Genomic DNA, 7,788 nt, shown 5'->3' with positions numbered 1-7,788 from the left:
AGAGGGGAGGGGAGGGGAGGGGAGGGGAGGAGACCCACCCAACAAGGAGAAAAATTTAAATCTGTTTCAACCAGTATGCTGAATGAGTTGATTTCTCAGCATTCTCTAAGCGGGAACAATACATCTGCCCTAGTCGGAGTTACAATTGCTTCAGTGAATTGCCATGACCAAAGTAATTTGGGGAAGGAAGGTGTTATTGGCTTACTCTTCCAGATTACTGCTCCTGTCCAAGAAAGTCAGGATAGGAACTCAAATAGGGCAGGAATCTGGAGTCAGGAGCTGATGCAGAGACCATGGAGGAATGTGGCTTTCTGGCTTGCTCATCATGGCTTGCTCAGTCTGCTTTCTTGTTGAACCCAGAACCATTAAAGCAGGGGTGGCTCCACCCACAATTGGCTGGGCCCTCCTCTTCAATTATTAAAGAAAATGTCTTACTCTGGGTAGTGGTGGTGTGTGCCTCTAGTCCCAGTATTTGGGAGGCAGAGGCAGGTAGATCTGAGTTGAAGGCCAGCCTGGTCTACAGAACAAGTCCCAAAACAGCCAGGGCTACACAAAGATAATTTGTTTCAAAAAATAAAATAAAATCACAGTCATCTTTAAGGGAAGTCAGGCAGATATTCATGACAGGAAGTAAAGCAGACATGGTGGGAAAACTCTGTTTACATCAATCCCTCCTACATCAATCAAAATTCAAAACGGTTTCCCCACAGACATGGTCACAGGCTAATCTGGTCTGTGTGTTGTCTTTAAGTTGAGACACCCTCTTCCCAGGTGACTCTTGGTTATGTCAAGTGAACAATAAGCACAGGAGGGAGAGGATAGACCTGCCAAATGCCCTACCAGGAAGTGCTGACCACACAGGCAGACTGTAAATACCTACAAGCACGCCGGCCACCATGCCCTGCAGTACAGACAGAGATGGTACCCAGAGGCCTGCCAGCAGGAGCCGCTAGAATGTGGGAGTCTATGGTGGTCAGAAGGGAGAGACAGAGAGGAGGAGCAGCCCCAGCATTAAGAAGAGAGATGGAACTGGAGACAGGATGGAGAGGAATAGCCTGTTGTGAGTAGCCAGCCCCACCACCTGAGGCCATGGTAAAGTTCCAGCCTGTGCTGTCGCTGGGGGCCATGTCTAGGTCTGTGGTTGTGCGGCAGCAGGGGTCAGTGTCGATGTCCATGGTTCATATTACCACTAGACTTCACGGGGACATCCCTGGCCTGGGCAGCTGCCTGAGACCAAGCAGATATCCAGGGGCTGTACAGAGTTGCCCCCACCCCTCGCCAGCAGCAGCACTAGGAATATTGGGCTGTGTGCCTCCCCCGGGGCAGTACAGTGGAACTAGCTCAGGGATGGGGACATGAATGATTAGCTGGAGGGTGAGAGTGTCTGAGTACTTCCCCCACCTCCGCACTTCTGCACTTGACCACCACGAGACAGAGAGGGAGCAGAGATGATGCCTGCCCCCTCCATCACCATACCCTGCTTTACCATGAGTTCTGGGGCTCAGAACCTGTTTGCATGGTGGGCACTTTATTGAGCTGAATTCTTCCTTAACCCTAGTGAATTTTTTCATGTTGGCTTCCAAGTCCCTTTTGGATGGATGACTTTGGAAGCTTTCATACGGAAGGATCGTAACAAGATTCTTTCAGGCTCATGTCATATATTTTCTTCCCAAGATCTAGATGAATTGATGTCTCTGAAGAGTCCTGGTTCCCTTTTGTGGAAAATAATCATTTCAGACCATGATCTGGAGGCTTGGATGGTTAGTCTTTAGCATTGATCTTTCTCCCTTCCTTCCTTCCTTCCTTCCTTCCTTCCTTCCTTCCTTCCTTCCTTCCTTCCTTCCTTCCTCCCCTTTCTTTCTGTCTGTCTTTCTCCTCTCCTCTCCCCTCCTCTCCCCCCTTCCCCTCCCCTCTCCTCTCTTTTCCTTCTTCCTTTCTTTTTTGGAGACAGGATGTCATGTACCCTAGGATGGCTCTGAACTTCTGAAGTTCCTTTCTCCACCTTTGAAGTGCTAGGATTCCAGATGTTGGCCACCACGCCTGGTTTTTAGTGTGGTTCTGAAATTGAACCATGAATTTCTATGTTCTAGACAAGCATAGCTGGGCTGTGGTGGCATGCGCCTTTAATCCCAGCACTCGGGAGGCAGAGGCAGGCGGATTTGTGAATTCGACACCAGCCTGGTCTACAAAGTGAGTTCCAGGACAGGCAGGGCTACACAGAGAAACCCTGTCTCGGAAAAAAAAAAAAAAAAAAGACAAGCACAACATCAGCTGAAATCTACACACCTTTAGCCCCAGGAGTCTAGTTTTCATTGCTTTGGGAATGACAAAAATATACAGTTACACATCACATTGCTTTATCATAACAGATAGCTAACAAACAGAAAGTGACAATTTTTCTGGCAAAATTACAATTGTTTCTTCAAATGATCTATTTTTCTTTTTAAAGATTTATTTATTTATTATAAGTAAGTACACTGTAGCTGTCTTCAGACACTCCAGAAGAGGGCCCCAGATCTTGTTACGGATGGTTGTGAGCCACCATGTGGTTGCTGGGATTTGAACTCTGGACCTTCCGGAAGAGCAGTCGGGTGCTCTTACCCGCTGAGCCATCTCACCAGCCCATGATCTGTTTTTCAAAGTGTTCTATGTAACCCTCTGTTGCAGGGCTGGTCTGGTGATGCTATGTATTTAAATGCTAAATTCTGTACTTCAAGATCTCCTTGCCCTAAGGGGAGTGAACTCCCATGCACATCAGCTTTTGTTGTGCAAACCTTGCTGCCCAATTTAAAACTATTGGTTAAATAAGTGTGGCGCAGCTAATCACTAGAGGGAATAAAGGTAAACAGGTTTTCAGTTTCCTGGCTGGGGGTCACAGGTAGGGACCACAGGGAGAAAAGAGGAGGAAGAAAACTAGTGATTTTTGTTCCCTCACTAGTGTTTTGTGATTTTTGTAAAATAATATTTATGTACATTTCATTCAGTATGTAAATGGGCAAAATACTTGTATAAATAAATATTCAGGTGTTGTTTGTTTGCTCTTTTGAGACAAGGTCTCACTATGTAGCTGGCTGGCCCTAGAGCTCACTATGTAAACCAGACTAGCACTGAATCCTAGAGATGCCTGCCTTTGCTATCACACTGGGCATTGTCTGTCTGTCAGTCTGTCTGTCTGTGACAAGGTCTTATGTATCCCAGGCTGGCCTCAGAACTGGTGTCAATAAGGATAATATTTTACTTTGTTACCTCATGAGTGCTAGGATTCCCAGTGTGTGAGAACACATCTGGTTTATGTAGTACCAGGGCTCTAAGTAGAGCCTTACTCATGCTAGGCTAGCACAGCATGGCTGAGCCACATCCCAACCCTGTATTTTTCTAATATACATTACAGTTAATAACGCACTTACTTGTGTGTATATGATGTCTAGTATTTCCCAAAATCTAACAAATTAATAGGCTGTTTTGTGAAAACTTTAGGTTTTTTTTTCCTTCTTCCCATTGCTTGCTAGTAATAAGCATCAAAAAAAAAAAAAAAAAAAAAAAGTTAACTCAAGAATAGTGGAAGGGAGTGTTTGTTAGCCAAGTGTTTGTTAGGGGAGGTTTAGAAGTGCCCAACCATTGAGCTAGTCAAAGCATATCAAAATAAGATCATGTGCATGCACTGGTGTGTGTGTGTGTGTGTGTGTATCCAGAATTCTGGGTGGATGCAGCACACACACACATGACCCACCAGGAGCCAAAGCAAAATAACTAACCACTACATTGATCTACCTTTTTTTTCCTCTTTTTTACATTGGTCTACCTTACAGTGTATCATTGTATAGTTGAGCAAGCAGGCAGAAAGCTTAAACAGACATGTAAGATAATCTGAAAGATATCTTTGAGAGCTATTTTAATGTGAATAAAAACTGTTTGAGTTATACAGGTGGTGAGGTAATGTGAGTAGAGAGCAGAGCAGGTGACTTGAGTTGAGGGCAGAGCAGGTACAGAGCAGGTGCAGAATGGGTACAGTGCAGGTGCAGAGCAGGTGCAGAGCAGGTGCAGAATGGGTACAGTACAGGTGCAGAGCAGGTGGAGAATGGGTACAGTGCAGGTGCAGAGCAGGTGCAGAGCAGGTGCACAGCAGGTGCAGAGCAGGTGCACAGCAGGTGCACAGCAGGTGCACAGCAGGTGCAGAATGGGTACAGTGCAGGTGCAGAGCAGGTGCAGAGCAGGTGCAGAACAGGTGCACAGCAGGTGCACAGCAGGTGAAGCCATTTTAGGGCTGTCAACTTCAGGGATGCTGAACCAGGTGTTTTGCTTCTTACTCAGTGTTTTTTTAGGTCAACTCAACTCCCCCACTTCCTGCTTCCTGCAGCTATCCCTACCCCAGGGCACATGGAACCATGCCTAGAGCGAGGAAATAGCTGGAATCCCAGGCTTCATGTTTTGCTTTCTAGCTACCTACCTCTTATCACCTCAGCCAGTTCAGGGCCAGGTGGCCACCAACCCAAGGCAAGCCTTTTAGACTTGTGCAATTTGCTATTAGGACCCAGAGACACTGGGCAGTCTTTCTGCCCACTAATGCCCTGCCTTCCCCCGTAACTTAGAACACAGGCCAGAGACTGCAGAGTCAGCCTCTGTGCTTTCACCTCCATCCTCCACTCACCACTGCTTCATCCACCTCTGCCTCAAAGTGTTAGATTGTTAGGTCTCCTCCATGTCCACAGCTGGTGCCCTGTCTGAATTCCTGCTACCTGTTAGACAGCACAGTGTCTCCCTAATGAGAGTCCATACATCCAAAGGGATCTTAATATGTTTTTTTTTTAATTTAGAAATGGGGGGGGGGCATCGTGTGGTGGTAGTGGTGGCGGTGACGGTGTGGAAAGGAAAGGAAAGGAAAGGAAAGGAAGGAAAGAGAGAGAGAGAGAGAGAGGGAGGGAGGGAGGGAGGAAGGAAGGAAGGAAGGAAGGAAGGAAGAAAGAAAGAAAGAAAGAAAGAAAGAAAGAAAGAAAGAAAGAAAGAAAGAAGTTGGGCGTGGTGGCGCACGCCTTTAATCCCAGCACTCGGGAGGCAGAGGCAGGCAGATTTCTGAGTTTGAGGCCAGCCTGGTCTACAAAGTGAGTTCCAGGACAGCCAGGGCTATACAGAGAAACCCTGTCTCAAAAAAAAAAAAAAAGAAAGAAAGAAAGGAAGGAAGGAAGGAAGGAGGAAAGAAGGAAGGAAGAAGGAAGAAAGGAAGGAAGGAAGGAAAGAAAGAAAGAAAGAAAGAAAGAAAGAAAGAAAGAAAGAAAGAAAGAAAGAAAGACTCACACTACCCAAGCTGGCCTGTGTAAATGTAATTCTAGGTGTGGGGGTTCTCATACTGCTTTTGTTTCAAATTACTGCAGGGCATTTCTACATCCACTCCAGCCCATTTTAGCTCCTGAGACACAGAGACCTGGTATTTCTATTAAGCTGCAAGTCTAAGCCGTGTAAGTTTTAAAGTATCCTAACCTGACTAGGCTGCTACTACCCAACCACATGCTCCATCACTTGTCATGTGATCTCGTCCTGGCTCTGGTCCACATGTATCCTCATGGCTGTGCTCTCAGTGCACCCTCATGGCAAATCCTCCTGGGCCACCCACATGTTCTCACCTCTCTCTCTCTCTCTCTCTCTCTCTCTCTCTCTCTCTCTCTCTCTCTCTTGGGACCCCTGACTTGGATCAGAACTCCTGCCTCAGTATCCCCAGATCTGGAAATACAAGCATGTGTTACCATGCCCCACTCAATCCATACCTTCTAAGTTGTGGGTTGTGATTCCACATAAGTTGAGTGAATGTGGAGGTTGTGGTAACTTTGACAACAGTAAAGGGTCTCTGAATATGCAATGACCAAAGCTCAATGTCAAACATGTAAGGATTGGAGTTGTTTGCAACAGTGCTTGGTGGTGTGATATCATGAACCTCACCACAGCCTTGGCTCTAAACTCAGAGCATGCACATTTTGTACTACTATATATGCTGTCCTATTAACAAACACTGCTTGGAGGTCCTCAACTCGGATCCTATACTATTGTAGTTTTAAAAACTGCAATATAGTTTAGCTATACAATATAGTGTAGCCGGGAATGGGGGTACACACCTTTAATCTTAGCACTTGAGAGGCTGGTAGATCTCTGTAAGTTCAAGGCCAGTCTGGTCAATATAGTATAGTTCCAAGGTTACTCTCATTCAAAAAACAAACAAAGAGGAATTGCAGAGTTGCACTGTATACTGCTGTTCTAACATACAATGAAAAATGCGGAGGGTGTTTTCTACCCCACAGCCTTCCATTCATTATCTAAAATAAACAAACCCATCCAATTCATCCATACGCAAATTTGTTTTTCTTTCTTAAGATTTATTTCATGTATGAGTACACTGTTGCTCTCTTCAGACACACCAGAAGAGGGCATCAGATCCCATTACAGATGGTTATGAGCCACCATGTGGTTGCTGGGAATTGAACTCCAAACCTCTGGAAGAGCAGCCACTGCTCTTAACTGCTGGGCCATCTTGCCAACACATGCTTTTATTTTTAATAAATGGTGAAATGTATGCATGCCAAAGAATTGTTTTCCAGTAAATTTATGATTTATCATCAGTAAATGATCAATTTGTATATATAGCTTATATCCCCACATACTCAGAGTCTGCAAAAACATCTTGGGTATTGATGAACCAGTCTGGCTCCACCTTGGGCTTGAAAGGCATCTTAATGAAGACAAACTAGGTTCATTGCTGTTTGTGATTAAATCTGTTTCCTGGGTATTGGCCTCTGTCCCACCTGTAACCTGAAGGGCGAATGGTTCTGTACTGTCTGTTCTAGGACATGACAACCGTACCTTTGTTTCAAGAGGTTGTTATGACCAGCTTGTTATGCCTACCTTGTACCCACACCTTTGTGTGAAGAGGTTATGGCCAGATTGATATATATATATTGATATATATATATATATATATTCTGCTTCTGTGACCCTCATTTATTTGCCTACCAATCCTCCATTTGGAAACCCACTACTCCTAAGCTATAAAAGCCTTATATTCTATATGTCCAGAGCCGCTCTCTGAAACTCACATTAGGGGAGACAGCTTCCAGACCAGCTATATTCTGTAGTGCACAATAAAATGGCTTGTTCCATTTTGGCCACTTGAGTTGGTGGCTTGCTGGATGCAACAGTATAAAAAGATAACAAACAGAAAATTTTAACAATGTCTGCTTTGCTCCCTTGGTCTTAGCACCACTGTATTTGAAACTTCTGCACCATGAGAGGAAGTGGCAGAAGAAGCCAATATGCAGGCTGAAGCGCAGAGAAGAAAGACGGGGCAGAGGTCCCAGTAAACCAGCTTGTACATCCACAAAGGCTTCGGGAGCAGAGCTAAGGCCGCCAAAGGCTGGGGTGCTGATACAAGTTGTTGGACTGTTTGCTGCTGGTGGTAATAAGTCTCAGTGGACCTGGAACATCACTGAGACCAGCTTTGAAACTGACTGCCTTTCCTATAACCAAACAGTCCAGCTAGCCCCTACCATGCACCTGTGGTATTCTGGACTAGTTCTGTTCTCACTTGTGGCCAAGTGTAACTCGTGCACAATAAATCATAATTCTCACTGTCTTAGCTGAATTAAAGAAAAAAAAAAGTCCCACTTCAAGTTGGATATGGTGGTGCACTCCTATAATCCCAACATTTAGCAAATAGAGACCAGCCTGAACCATGTGAGATCCAATCCCAACCAACCAGCAAACTAACCAATGAAAAAGCAAAGCAACGGATGGGAAAGAAGAGAA

Source organism: Mus caroli, chromosome 11 (genome assembly GCF_900094665.2).
Source record: "Mus caroli chromosome 11, CAROLI_EIJ_v1.1, whole genome shotgun sequence".
NCBI classification, from domain to species: Eukaryota; Metazoa; Chordata; class Mammalia; order Rodentia; family Muridae; genus Mus; species Mus caroli.
Note: the sequence above shows the minus strand (reverse complement) of the source record.